We start from the raw sequence: 15,143 nt of genomic DNA on the forward strand, positions 1-15,143 counted from the left end.
TCTTGCCAGCCATCCTCTCTTGGTCAAAGTGCACCCAGCTGAGCTACTGAAACCCAAGCCACGAAGCCTTTCCTGGATTACACTCTCCTCCACCACACTGTGCCTCTGGGCAGGGGCTTCTCGGCTTCATGTACAAAGATGTATGATCCTGGGTTTGCACAACAGGGACAAACTGAAAGCCACCTGAATGTCCAACAATCGGGCACAAGTTAAATAAATTGTGGTACAACAATCCAGTGGTACAAGGCCTTCGAACAGGTTTACAAAGAGGAATGACATGAGAAAATGCTCATTGCAGATTCAGTGAGAGGGAAGAAAAGAAAATGGTATGTGCCTGCAATCTTAACTCTGCCAAAACGTCAACAGTGATTATCGCCAGGGGTGGGAGCACAGGTGCTTTTCATTTGCCTTTTTACACCATTTTTTCCTGTTTCCCATATTTATTTTTTACACTGAGCATGTACTTCTTTTAAATCAGAAAAAAATTAAGTGCGCAGATTTCTTCCGGGCCGAATTATCTAAAAGTGGTTTTAAGCCTTGCCAGGTTTGGGGGTTCCTTCTGGGTGTAAAGGCTGAGCACAGTGTCAAAGTCTGCCCTGACACAGACAGACAGACAGACAGACACACACACACACACACACCCTCCGCCTCCATAAAGCAACCAGGTTATGGGCTACAGCACCTACTCACAGTCCAGCCAAGGGTCACAGTTCTTTAGCAGGTCATGTTCACCCCCGAAACCTGCTCGGGACACACGGGAGTCCGCTAAACTGATCCTGGGGACCCAGCACTGAGCCCTGGCCAGAAGGAGGAAGTGGCAGGTCTCCAGGCCCAGGCTTCTCTATCCTTAGCTTTGCCTGACATTTTGGCCTGTTGCTGAGGGCTACCTCTCCCTGTTCTTTGGAGCAAAGGACCAGTATTCAGAGGATAATTTTCATCTCCACTTCTGCCTGGGGCTCATGTGGGCTGTGTGTGCCTGCTGTATAGACAGTACTGTATGTCTGCTTACTTGCTGGTGAGCATGCCTCTGCGTGTGTGTGTGACATGTGCACATATGTGCACATGTGTGTGCATTCTGCTCCAGAGGGAAGACATGAGATGCCTGCAATTCTTTTTTTTTTTTTTTAATGATTTTTAATGGGTTTTTTGAGAGAGAGAGTGAGAGAGACAGATCATGAGCAAGGAAGGGGCAGAGAGAGAGAGGGAGACACAGCATCCGAAGCAGGCTCCAGGCTCTGAGCTGTCAGCACAGAGACCGACGCGACGCTCGAACCCATGGACTGTGAGATCATGACCTGAGCTGAAGTTGGACGCTTAACTGAGCCACCCACGCGCCTCGAGATGTCTGCAATTCTGAAGCTAAGGAGATTGCTCTAGATTGTACAGTTGGGCAAGAGGTCTGGGCCCCACAAAAGGAGAGGGAGGGGAGGACCTGGGAGGCCACAGCCCCTGGTTTGTTTCCTTTGGCGCTGAGAACTGAGCTGGGCCCTAATGTTTTCCACTTCCTGATTTAGAGACCGAGAGCACAACGCCACCTCCAGACTGGGGACAGGACACCATACGGGAATCCACTGGGATCCAATTACAGCCTCCACTAGAGTCTGATTGTTCCGGAGTCCAATTACATGGTGTAACATCAGTTTGCTTATCTATAAAATGTGTGGAATGGTACAAGGGGTTTATTTTTTAATAGCTCAGCTCAATACGACCCTGAGATTCTATTGGGAGAGGAAGAACAATAACTTAACATTTATTGAGCTTTTCATCACGTGCCAGGAACCGAACTGCTCTAAAAGCTCATCTGACCCTATCATTTCTAGTGGGAGAGTCACAGCTGGACAGGGGGCTTCCTCTTCTAGGAAAGAAGTGGCAGACTAACCTATGTCACACCCAATTGCCAAGAACAGTTAGGAAAATCTAGGGAAAGATACGAAGGCATCAAAGAATCACCAAGGGAGCAAGAACTTGAGGGGTCAAGTTGCCAAGATCCTAGAGGAAAAAGAAACACGGGGAGGTGAGTGTGACCCTTGGTGCCACTTTCCCCCTCCAGCAGTATCAGAGGCCGAGGCGGGGAGGGGATGGGAGTTCAGGGCCTGTTAAGGAGGGGCCCCAGGAAACACCCCTGGTCTTCAACTGGGACTTCTTATGGGGTAACCCCAAGGAGCAGGAGCAAACCAAAAACAGAGCAGCCTTTACAGGCACAGAAACCAGAATCTGCTCCCACCTAACTGGATTAAGGTGATCTATATGTAGCCTCTGAAGCAGAAGTTGCCCAGGGCAGCGGTTCCGGTCCTCAGTGTGCACTAACATCACCTGCACGACTTGGCCCAGGCTGCCGGGCTCCACCCTCACCGTTTATGATTCCGAAATAGGCCTGAGAATTTGCATCTCTAACAAGTTCCCAGGTGGTGTCGATGCTGCTGGTCCAGGGATCACACTTTAAGAACCACTGCTCTAAGAGTCACTATAAGACTAGTAGGGGCGCCTGGGTGGCTCATTTGGTTAAGCGCCCGGCTCTTGGTTTTGGCTCAGGGCGTGATCTCACGGCTCGTGAGTTTGAGCCCCACATCAGGCTCTGCGCTGATAGCACGGGGCCTGCTTGGGATTCTCTCTCTCTCAAGATAAATAAATACACAAAAAAATAACAGCTATGATTTACTGCAGCCCCACATGAGCTAGGTGTTTCCTATGCTTCATCTCAAAACCATACAACCACCAGTGGGGCTGGTTGTGATTATGTCCCATTTTTCAGATAAACTGAGGCTCAGACAGGTCAAGTAACTTGTCCAAGATTAAACAGTGATGGAGACTGGAATTGAACCCAAGTTTCATTGAATCCAAAGCCTGGGCTCTCACTTAACTGCGCTTTCAGAGCCTACTTGTGTGCCGAGGGTCGTGATAAATAGTGTGGGTGTGACAGTGTCAAAGACTTGGTCTCCAATAGGTTAAAACTGAGGCCTCAGTGAAGGGAATGGGAAATGGGAACTTCGTGAAAAGATTAGGAGATGGGGGGTGACTTAGCAGCCCAGGGGTGGCTCCCTAGATAACCTTAAGGTCCGGGTTCATATAGATACAGACTCATTGTGAGGACGTTCAGCTGTTGGCCACTATCTCTCGGCACAGCAAGAGTGCTTCTAAACCGAAAGATAAAAGCAAGATCTTCTTGGTAAGGCAGAGGATTAAATATAAATGATTAAAATCCAGGGAAAAGGTGAAATTTTTACGATTGGGTGCCAGATCATCCCCTTGTCAGATAATGTGTAAACCATACTGCAAATTGTGAAGTGCTGTGGCTACGGTGGTTGTTTGCAGATGGCTTGAGGCTGGATTTGATGATCTCTGGTCTAGAGTCTTGGCTGCAGCTTGCTGCATCTGACAGTACAGCGAGAAAGCCAGGGGTCTGGGTGGGGAGGAGGGCGAGGCCAGCAGAATCAGAATCGAGGGAAAATGAGAACTTGGCTTTCTTTGCTTCAGTTTGCCTCTTCAGGGAGCTAACACAATTGATTATCCTTTTTCCCTGTTTTCAGCTGCTCCTCACTCCTGATCCTTCCTAATGGCACTTAAACATATTGTAGTCTCTCTCGCTTAAAAAAGAAATCAATTGTGATGATTGCAAAACCCAGCTGTAAATACTTTGATACTCCTCCCTTCGAGAGGAGGGATACAGACCCCCTCTCTAATCTGAGTGGGCTTGTGACTGCTTCAACCACAGAGCACAGCAAAGGTGATGCTGTGTGACTTCAGAGGCCAGGTTATAAAAGGCCATGCATCCTTTGCTCACTGAAAGACTCACTCCCCCAACCCTGAGCCACCCTGTCTGTAGCTGGACTACTCTGAGGTTGCCCTGCTGGAAGGTCATGTGTGTAGCTCTGGTGGATGGAACCTGCTGAGCCAAGCCTTCCAATCTTGCCAAGATGTTAGACATGTGAGTGAAGCCATCTTGGACGCTTCAAACCAGCCCATCTGTCAGCCAAATACCACTGCGTGACCTCTGTCCCTGCCATGTGGAGTGGAGTAATCACACAGCTCAACCCTGCATGGATTTCTGACCCTCAAGGTCATGAGGTAGAGTAAAATGTCTTTAGTTGTAGCCACTAAGTTTTGGGGGTGCTTAGGCAGTGACAGATAACTGGAATGTCTTTCCTCAGTGCCATTTCCCTCCGACAGCCCCTGTCCTCTCTCTCTTTCACTTCACAGTCGCGTTTCTCAGGAGCATTGTCTCTACTCACATCAGAATCCTTCAGCTCTCAGCTCAAAAGTCCCTTCCTCAGGGAGATGTCCCTACATCCTCAGTCTAGATTTAGGCTCCTTGTTTATCTGCTCTCCAGGCTCCAATTCCTCCTCTCAAAGAGTTTAGCACAGTCTTTTTCTATATGTGTGATTTGTTGATTAGCGTCTTTCTCTCTCACCAGATTGTGAACTTCAAGAGGGTGGGGACTGTATCTTCCTCATCCGTGCAGCACCTTGCCTGGCATATACTAGGCACTCAGTAAACAGTTGATCTCATGAATAAATGAGTGAATCAGTGAATGAGTGAGCTAGGTGTGCTAAGGCTCCCCCATAAGAAAGGACTTTCTAGGATCTGGGGTGGGTGGAGCATATCTGCATAATTTCTTAAGCAGTTAATTCAGACCAGTTCTTGGGATGCAAGAATAAACAAGAAATGGTACCAGCTTTGAGGGGGAATACAACTAGCAAGTACGAAATTTCAATACAGTGGAGTGAGTTGTGCTAAATACGACCAAGTGCTAGAGGTACACTGATAAGGGACTCCTATCCTGGGATGGGAGAGGAGGCAATGGCAGAAATTAAGAAGAGGCTTTCAAAGCATGTGACATATGAATTGAATATATTTTTTTTTAGTTTATTTATTTTTTGAGAGAGAGAGAGAAAGAAAGTGAGCGAGCAGGGGAGGGGCAGAGAGAGGGAGATAGAGAATCCCAAGCAGGCTCTGCACCGTCTGCACAGAGCTCGATGCGGGGCTCAAGCCCACGAACCCTGAGATCATGACCTGAACCAAAATCAAGAGACAGACGCTTAATAGACTAAGCCCCCCAGGTACCCCTGAGTTGAATCTTCAAGGAAGAATCTGAGTCATCCAGGTGAGACAATGAGAGAAGGGCATTTCCAGCTGAGGAAACAGCACAAAAGCGTGAGGTAGTGGAAAGGAGGGGAAGCCAGGGAGGTTTGGTGTTGGTGGAATAAGACAGGAGAGGTGGGAAGGCCTTGAATTCCATGCAGAAAAGCTCTCTTCTGTGGGAAGTGGGGAGCCAATGAAAGTGGTAGCAAGAAAGTGACATGGTCATACCCAGTTTTAGAGCACTCTGGCTGGCTGCAGTGGATACAAAGCACTGGAGGTGAATGAGAATGGCAGCTAAGAGTCCCATGAAGAGATGAGTACAAAAATGCAGGCAGGAGAGGATGGGGACCTAACCCTGATCTGTGGCAAAATGGATGGAAATGAAGAGTCATAACCAAGAAGGAGTCAGGAGGCTGAATGAACGGAACTTTGTGGTTAACTAGAAGTGAGGGAGAGGGAGGAGCCTAGAATGACTCCCAGCCTCCTGGTTTTGTGAATTAAGTAGAAGGTGAGGCCACCAACTGAGACAGAAAATCCAGGGGAAAGATCGCTGGTTCAAGAAGGCAGCCTGAGGGGTGCCTGGGTGGCTTAGTCGGTTAAGTGTCCGACTTCAGCTCAGGTTTTGATCTCATGGCTGGTGAATTTGAGCCCCACATCCAGCTCTGTGCTAACAGCTTGGAGCCTGCTTTGGATTCTGTCTGTCTGTCTGTCTGTCTCTCTCTCTCTGCCTCTCCTCTGCTCGAGCTCTGTCTCTGTCTCAAAAATAAATAGACATTAAAAATTTTTTAAAAAAGAAGGCAGCCTGAGCACTAGTGATGACCTCTTCTCCTTCAGATTCTATTAAAGTGATAAAGCATATATTTCTAAAAGAATGAAATCATAACAAAATTGGAAAAGAACAAAAAATGGTATCAGTGGAACAGAAACACTGAGGAATTTCTGGAAGATAAAGAGCAAATGAAATTCTTCGGTGAGGAAATCAGTGTTGAGAAACCTGCAGCCCCAAACAGAATAAGAAGTAAGAATAAGTCTCATTCAAGAGGGACGTCTGTTAGGGAAACAAACTTACCCAACTTCAGAGGAAACCCGTACCAATTGCCTATGCTAGTCAATACCTTCCTTTATTCGTAAGTCTGAGTGGACACCAAAGGATAATGAAGAACAACTCTATGAAAATAAAAGAGAAGGATTAAATACACAAAAAGAACAATTGACCCAGTAAGATTGAAATCATTCAACTTATAGAAGAGATCTCTAAATTTTTTTCAATTCATATCCCCTGGGAGAAAAAAAAAGAGGACATTGTATCCATAAAATGAGAGCAGCCTGCTATGAAAAAAGAGCAAAGAACATGAAAGTGTTTTGGATGAAAATAACTGTCTAAATTTTCAAAAAATTTAATAAAGTGGGGTGTCTGGCTGGCTCAGTCAGAAGAGCATGTGACTCTTGATCTTGGGGTTGTGAGTTCGACCCCCATGTTAGGTGTAGACATTACTTAAATAAATACAACGTTAAAAAATTTAATGGAGAGACTGGATAACAGAATGGACACAGTTAAAGATTAACTTTTTAATGTGAAAGAACAAGTTAATGAAATATCCCAAGACATAGACCAAAAAGACAAGAAGATGGAACATATGAAAGAAAGGTAAGAGACATGGAGGAGAGTCCCAGAGGTTCAACATCCATCTAGTAGAAATTTCAGAAAGACACAGCAGAGACTGAATGGGAATGACGATGAAAGGAACAGAAACAGGAAGTGGTTCCTGAGCTGAAAAAACAAAAAAGAATATTTATATTAAAAAGGCCCACCAAGTACCAATCCAGTAAAATGAAACACACACACACACACACACACACACACACTAACACAACAAGGAAGAGCAGGATAGGAAGGAGAAGTGGATGAGTTGGGTCTTGGGATGCTAGGGTAGAAAATCCACCTGACAGTTAGATGTATGCAGTTGAATCCCTGGGTCATGGTCAGAGCTAGAGAGAGACTTGAGAATTATCAATGGAGCTATGAAGAAGAGCAGGGCAGAGGAGAGGAGAGGGTGAAGGAGGGAACCCAGGAAAGAGAGATAGGATGGCTGGAACACTTCTTAGTTCCCAGGGGAGGCCTCCTAGGCACTTCCAGAGACATCGGTCTACCTTATTTTCTATCTGCTGCCAACCTGGGCTCCCCCTCAGAGCATAATTCATTGGCTTGGGGATGGATTTGTGGCTAACAAGGGTGAAAATTACCGGGAGGATTGGGACAGTGGCACCACTACTCAAATTAGTCCATTTTCAAGAAGGAATCAAATCTTTATTCTTGCTGAAACATCCTGTCTCCTCACTGAAGCAGCTTGTTCCCAACCACTTAGAAGCAAATAGTACATCTAATGGCAGAAGATAACACACCTAACAGAGAGGAGAGGTAGAGCGTCAGGTCCTCACTCCCTGCTTGGTTTGCTTGAGGGAAGGGGGTGGTGGGTGCTGGTGGCAGCTGCAGGAAGGAGGGAGAAGAGAGAATAAAGGAGGAGCAAAGAGAAGAGAGAAACTGAATACAAAGAGCAGGGTTGAGATTAGGGATGAGATTAGTCTTTATTGTCCCCCCACCTTGCAGCAGGGGGGACCTTATTCCAGCAGGATGCCCACCAAGCCCCTGAGAAGAAAAGGGGGTTAGAAAATGGCAAAGGTTTAAAGAAATCGGATGCTTCTTCTACTTTCTCCCTGGAGTGGGGTGTACTTTGGGACTGGAAGTCCCTCTAGGATTCATGGATGAATTGGCCTTTGAACTTGATGATAATTAATAATGTGCAGATGTCTCTAGATATTTTATTCTCTGCTTCTGTCATATGTGTGCCGCCCAGCAGAAGGGACCTGCATGGGTATATTTCAATGTTTCAATCTCTCTCTCTTCTTTCTTTCTTTCTTTCCTTCTTTCTCTCTCTCTCTCTCTCACACACACATACACACTTCATTTCTTAATGACCATGTTACATTTATCTATTCCTCTTCTTTAGATTCTCCCCACCCCGCCCTGACCCCAGATAACCAGGATCACCTAATCTCTTCTTCCTTTTGAGGTGTTGCAGAAGGGGTCAAGTAGGACCCCCAGCAGGAAGTTGGCAGGTGGGGAACACAAGGAATAGCCAGTGGGTAGTTCTCCCTGGTTGAGAGAGGAGCCAGATGTGTCTACCTTGGTGACCAGAGATGCCCTGCACTCTGACAACTCTGGGGGTGGGGTATCCACCCAAACAGCTGCAGACAGTGGGGGTGGTGGTGGTGAGTTGTTCTAGCCCCAGCAGGAGGCCAGCACCCCCACAGACTAGTCTTGTAGATAATAAAGCCCCTCTCTATGCTTGCTGTGCTGCGCAGTTGCCATTACTTTGTCATGAGGGTTAGTGACTGTCCGTTAATTCTGGAGAGCTGATTTTTGCCAGTGCTGCACCAACATCTGGGAGCCAGAAAGTGCTGACATGGGGTGGGGGGTGGTGGTTGATCCCCCACCCTGGCGGGGCGCTTAAAGGGTAAGTCAGGGGGGTCACTGGCATGGCTTACTCAGCTCTAAAGAAGTGCCAATTAGCTGAGGTTTTTCTGGATATTGGCTGGGCCTGCCACAGTTGAGGAAAATTATTATCAGAGGAGTTCATTTTGTTTTTATATAAAAAAAGCTCTCCCCAGGGATGGATCTCTCCCGACTGTCCCCTCTTCCAGTCTTCTTAGGAGAGGGGATCCAGCCAGGCAAGGTCCCTAGGAGGACATGGCTAAGAACTGGGTTCCTGGCTCTTGGCTACTCACAAGGAATGTTGTGAGGGGGTTGCTTTCCTAGAATCTTGTCCTGGAGGCAGGGGCCCTCCCAGCTCTGCAACTCTGTACACACTCATGGCCTTCCCGGGAAAATAAAGAAGAGAGGGGGAGCTTAAGGAAACATCAGAAACATAAATGGCTTTTTCAGGTTCTTTTTGCTCCCTTCCACTCCATTCATAAAATCCAGTTCTTTGCTGAAAGGATATTAACTTAGTCTTAAAAAAACCAGGTTAATGAAGCTGGTATGCTGTGTTCAGGAACTGAGGGATTTGCGGTCTCAAGATGGCCATCAGAGAGCCTCCCAGAACATCAGGAATGTTAGAACTTATCTAGTCCAACCCTCTTTTACAGAAAAGAAAAATGAAGCCTACAGAGGGAAAAGAACTTGCTTGAGTCAGTGGCAGATCTGGGACCAAACATGGGGCTCCCAGACGTCCAATCAAATGCTTTTATTCTGAGATATTTTAGCACTCCATTCTCTTATTTTACACCCAATTACCGAGTCCTTACTATCTTCCAGGTGCTATGGGGGAGGGGAAGTGTGCAGGGAGGCAAAGAGATAAAAACAACACAATCCTTGCCTTCAAGGAGCTGTTTCCTTAGATCTGTGATTCTTGGGGGAAAAAAGAAAAACAACGAAAACTGTGAGTCAGACTCTCACCCTATATTATCTTCTATAGGTGATGATGAAAGAGAAGGGGGGAGGGAACCCTTTTGGCTCCTCAAGATTTATAAGTTGGGTTTCACGGACCCCAGGGAGGCCAAAGACAAAGGAAACCATGGCCAGGCTGGGAGAAAGGGGGTAGGGGTAACAACGATCAGATTCCTTCCAACCAGACTGGCTAGTGGATGGAAATGGTGACAGCAACTCATCCTGGTATGATGACCCACAGATGACAAGCCTTCAATCAGTCACATTATTTCACTGAGTCCAAGGCAGTTCCCTGAGGTGGGCACAACAGCTACCTTATCCCCACTTTAGGGATGAGGAAACTGAGGTTCAGAGAGTTCAGGTAACTGGCCTCAAGCTGAGAAGTGCCAGCGCTCAGCCAAGAACTCCTAGTCTAGTGCTCTTTCTCTTGGTGGGGGTGGAGAATTTGTGCTGGGTTGAAATGATAGGGACAAAGCAGTGGTCAGCCACAGTGATAGGCCAATCTTCCTCTACGCAGTTTTATTTTGATCACTACATTCTGCCACTCAGAGAACTCTGCTCTGAAGAATTGGAAGCACTTTGCAGGCCTGAATGAGCTCATTCGGCACACTCTTGCCAGAAAGAGGGCAGACTCCAAATGGAGGCTCTGTCTAGGGTGACCAGCATTTGGGCACATAATAGAAAACAAGGCTCAGGTATCTCCACTCTCTGCCCTTATGCACCAAGCAGTATGAGGCAAAACCAGCCTTCTTCCATTAGAGTCAAGAGGGCCATAGGACAAAATGAAGGTATATTCTGGTACCTCCTTCCTTCCCTGGAGAAATGGGTTAATCAGTCCTAAGGGGCCTGGCCCATCCTCGGCCCAAGGGCCATTACCGGGCAAAGAAATCTTGAAGCGTGGGGTGAGGGGAAGACCACAGCCACTCCAGTCACCCTGATGAGCAGGCTTGGGGAGGAGAGGGATGCTTAGTGAAGCTGGCTCAGATTTCCCTCATGAGCAAAACCATGGTGGGCACTGGGGTACAGGAGTCCGGGATACTCTCCTTACCGTTCTTTGTGGGCAGGGTGTCTAAGAGCTGTCTCAGGTTGGGGTTAAGGCCTGGTGGTGTGGGGTCAGAGTGTCCAGGTGACTACTTGGGCCCCAGTCCCACAGGCTCCTCCCAGCATCCCCAGTCTGTAGGGTGAGGGGTAGGGATAGACTTGGCAGTGATCTCTTGCGGAGCGCAAGGTGCAGTCAGCAGGGAGGAAGATCCCCCATCCCTGAGAGGGGTCCCACTGCACTCCCCAGCTCGATCGGGCCTCGGTTTCTCGCTCTGGGTTCCCGCTGTGCCCCCAGACGGCCCCTTACCTGTCCCGCCGAGGACGGTCCCGCCTCCTCCGCGGGGCTCGGGGGCCCAGCATGGGCCGGTGAACGACGGCGCCCCCGCCTTGCGGCCGCGGTGGAGCTCCCAGGAGGGCGCCTCTGCTCCCGGCCCCGGGTCCCTGACGCCGCCGCCGCCGCCGCCGCCGCCGCCGCCGCCGCCGCCGCTTCAGCACCGCGGACAGCTCCCGCCCGCCGCCCGGCGCCGCCGCCCGCCCCGCCCGGCGCGGTCCCGGGAGCCCCGCATCCTGGTCCGGCCCCGCCGCCGCCACGCAGCCCTTAGCCCGGCCCGAGGCGGCTCCGCGCCGACTTGGGAGAGCAGAGAGGAGGATTCCCCTCCTCCCTGCCTCCCGCCGCCGCTGCCGCCGCCGCCGCCGCCTCTTTCTCCCCTCCGTCTCCCTTCCACGCTCGGGAATCAGCCCACCAGGCACTCCGGACCCAGCTCCGGGGCGGGGCGGGGCGGGGCGGGAAGTCAGGGGAGCCCAAAGGAGGCGGCGGAGCGAGGGGCGCACAGCTGGAAAGGTCTCTCTGATTCCTGGAGCCGAGCTCCCTTTCTCAGTCCTTCGCCTTACCCTACTTCCCCATTCCCCCAGGAGCGATGGGCGGCCCTCGGGTTTCTTGAAGTATTTTGGAGGTCCTAGGTTCCCAAGCTCTGAGTTTTAATATTAACCTAAAGAGAAGAAAAGCAAGCAAGCAGAAAGCATTTATTGAGCGCCTACTATATACCAGACACCATGCCAGGTTTTTATGTTTGTAACCAATATAATCTCATTTAATTTTCTTAACAACTCTATGAAGCAATGTAATCCTCCCCTCCCCCTGCCCTTCCCCCTCCATTTTACACAGGAAGACGCTGTGCTCAGAGATTAAATCTCTTGATTGGGAGACAACAGTGCTATGCTGGCAAGGGCACAGGCTTTAAAGACCATGGGCCTAAGGTTTGGTCTTAGTGTCTCATTAACTGTATAACCTTGAGCGAGTTAACCTCTCAAAGACTTGGGTTTCTCATCTGCAAAATGGGGGAGCTGTAGCCACTTCATAGGGGTCATATGAGGACAAAGTGAGATGACAGATGTGACATATTGGTCTCAAATAGGCCCTCAGTGGGTACACATTCTCCTCAGTTCTCCCAGAGGGAGATCTGAGATCTGAGCCCAGGGCTTCGGTCTGCTTTGTCTCCCCTACTGTGCTGCTCTTTATCTGTCCCCCTGCATCCTGCCTCCTGGTTTCCTTTCCTTTTTTTTTTTTTTTTAAATCATGGGGGATACCCTCATCTTCAGGATTACAAGTAGATGGGGCTATTTTTCAAGTTCCGTACCAGGTCTTGAGTCTCACCACAGTACCAGGGGCTTGGGAGGGGAGAGTGTTCCCATTTTCTGAAGGCAAATAGGGGCAAAGTAAACCCCAGAGCAGAATGAAGCAGGGGCTGGGGGTGGAAGGAGGCCCTGGGGACCAGGCTCTGGCAGTGGGAGTCCTCTCTCCTCCCATCCAAGGGTGTCATAGCACACTGAATAGTGAGCTCCAGGAACCCCTTACTCCCACATAACATGAAGCATCTGGGGAAGTTCACTTTAGTTCCCAGCATGCACTGTAGGAGCCAGGAGCTCTTGTCATGGAGTTTGGGTCTCCTCCTCTCCACTGGACAGAAAACTCCCCAAGCCTTGTGCGGTGTCTGGGCTGGGCTGATGATATTGGTGTTTAACCTATTGGGTGCTAAATATATTCTTGTTCTTCTTGCCCCTGACCCATTAGAGTGGAGGCCCTGAGGCTAGGAAGGTTCTTGGACCACTCATCTGGAGCCTATAGAGCATCTGCAGAGGCATTTCTCCCTTCCTTACCACCCCCCCACCCCCACACACCCAAGACCCTGTCCCTTGAGTCTATGCACCCTCTTGCACCTTTGCTCCCCCGTGGCCTTCCTCTCACAGGGTCTCATGGCCTTCTACTTGGCCTTGGCTCCCCTCTGCTCCTTCCCTTCCTACCCTGGCTTTGCTCCATGCCTGGGCTGCATACCGAATTACTAATCAAAAGGATAATAAAAAAGCCAGTGAAGCAAAAGCTGCATATAAATTGCAAATACTAATGTTGATAATTATATGCTGTTGCCTGGAGGGAAAACTTGTGGAGCGGCCCCTGATGTTGTGTCAAGGACCCTGGCCTGGGCACCGAAAGACCTGGGTTTCAGACTGGTTTTCGTCCTGAATTGGCACAGCCTAATCTCCATGGACTTTTGCTTCCTCAGGATTCTGAGCCTCCTCAGCAGCTTTGAAGACACTGTAGGGGCAATCAGCACCATGCGAAATTGTGACAGAGAACACGGGCTGATGCAGTGGTAAGTGTTTCTTTGAGGGAATTTCCCTCACAAGATCTAGGGGGTGGTTCAGGAACTGTAGACTCTACAACTATGCAAAATTTCCATTCCATGTTCCTCTCCCTTTTCTTCCCCCCTCTTTTCTCCATCAGGCATGTCCTGCTATGTAATGAAGGTCTGCTTCCCTGCTAGACCCTGAGAATAGAGGTATAAGCCATAGTCTGGGTCCTTGAAGGAGCTGCCACGAAGGGTGATGAGGTAGATAAACACGTTAACCAGCCATTCCAAAACATTGAAATAAATGTTATCATAGGGTAATCGAAAAAGACACAGAGAAGGAAACAACTAGCTTTGCCTGAAGAAGTACCAGCAGGCTTCCTGGAGGAGGTGACATTTGAGCTGAGTTTCATTAAACAATGAGACATTCACCAGGAAGGCCAGGAGAGGAGAACATTTTGGAAAGAAAGGCTGGAGAGAAGAGACGAGGCTGGAGGACTGGTGAGGAAACTACAGCAGAGTCCAGGAAAGAGACAGTGAGAACTTGAATAAGGCAGAGTCAGAGGGATGGGGAACACAGGATGGGTTTGAGACACTTCTGGGGAGAACAGAGAAGAGAGATTGGTTGTGAGGAAAGGGAAGAGACATCAAGGGTAAAACTGGGGCCTCCTGTTTCTGGGTATCTGATGCTATCTAAGTTGGGCGTTGGGAGGGGAGCGCACTTTGATTACCCGGGTACTGCTGCTGACTGCCATAAACTCCAATTTCTAGGCCTTTAGCCTTTACACTTTCAATTTTATTCTCCCTTTAGTTCCTAGACATTTTTCTTTTTTAGTTTTTATTTTTCTTTTTTTAAAAATGTTTATTTTTGAGAGAGAGAGAGAGTGTGCATTTCCATGAGGGAGGGGCAGAGAGAGAGGGAGACTGAAGATCCAAAGTGGTCTCTGTGCTGACAGCAGACAGCCCCATGTGGGGCTCGAACTCATGAACTGTGAGATCGTGACCTGAGCTAAAGTTGGACGCTTAACCAATTGAGCCACCCAGGCGGCCCTCTAGGAAATTTTCTTAAGCCAAAAAAAATCTCCCGTTTTACCTTGATTGTCTTAGTAGAAAAGGGAACGGCCCAGGCTTGGGCTGGGAGAGCTCAGTGGACAGAGAAACCCTGGAAGTCTTCCTGGAGGAAGCAGCAGGTATCCTCGCTAGAACTAAAGCAAGGTCTATAGAGAAGGGAAGGAGTAAGGCATTGGGTGAAAGCTTGGGAGGAAATGCCTTCATGTCCTGTTCTGCACCCACCTCTGATATCCTCCAAGCAGAATCCAACACAGTGGACTCTGTTTATGTTGGTATTAGCTCTGGTTGCTAATTTCTTTCCACCTGGGGATTTCTCTTCATAAGCTCTTTTATGCACAAACTCTTAGCTCTTTATACAAGAGGTTGATTTGCTCGCAGAATTCCCTAGGGAATGTAAATCAGCACCAAGTGTGGGGAGATCTTCTTTACTCGCTACATCAATAGACCACACAGTAGAAGAGACTCTCCCCATAAAAGAGAAGGCGGGTCTCACTCCCAGCCCAGTGGGCTCAGTACCTCTGAGTCAAACTCGTGGTCAAGGCCACATAGCTGGGACCTACAAAGCCCTAGGTAATGGGGTGGGAGGGAAGCAGACTGGTATAGAATGCAAGGTCAAGTGGGCCTTTGGGCTGTCCATCAACCAAATCCTACCCCCGTGGACATGGCTCCAGAATGACATGGCTCCAAGAAGGGGTTCATTTCTGGGTATAAGTAGGTAATGGGAATAAATTCTTGACTCTGTACCGGAGAGAACCCTGGAGATCCTCACTGCTTCTGAGTCAGGCTCTTTGGTTAGAGGCAGACCCCCACCCCTCCAACAATGAGGTCTGTAATAGTCTGTCTCTTAAACTTTGGGTGGCTTTGGAAGTACCACAAC

General features: G+C 48.9%; 1 protein-coding gene across 6 annotated transcripts in view; it reads right to left on the bottom strand.

The window, feature by feature from the left end:
* The window catches only part of SYNDIG1L (synapse differentiation inducing 1 like), a 59,329-nt gene that overhangs the window by 7,502 nt on the left and 36,684 nt on the right, over positions 1-15,143 (bottom strand). For 2 of the 6 annotated variants that reach the window (XM_045448235.1, XM_045448230.1), the window contains exons 1-2: positions 10,876-10,984; positions 6,150-6,247 (exon numbers count right to left, since the gene is read on the bottom strand). The gene's annotated coding sequence lies outside the window, so the exon portion shown is untranslated. Of the gene's footprint in view, positions 1-6,149; positions 6,248-7,483; positions 8,036-10,875; positions 10,989-15,143 lie in introns of those variants that run through there. The other 4 variants (XM_045448231.1, XM_045448232.1, XM_045448233.1 and 1 more) reach the window with 3 other exon arrangements.

The sequence above is a fragment of the Leopardus geoffroyi genome, chromosome B3, assembly GCF_018350155.1.
Source record: "Leopardus geoffroyi isolate Oge1 chromosome B3, O.geoffroyi_Oge1_pat1.0, whole genome shotgun sequence".
Taxonomy (NCBI): Eukaryota; Metazoa; Chordata; class Mammalia; order Carnivora; family Felidae; genus Leopardus; species Leopardus geoffroyi.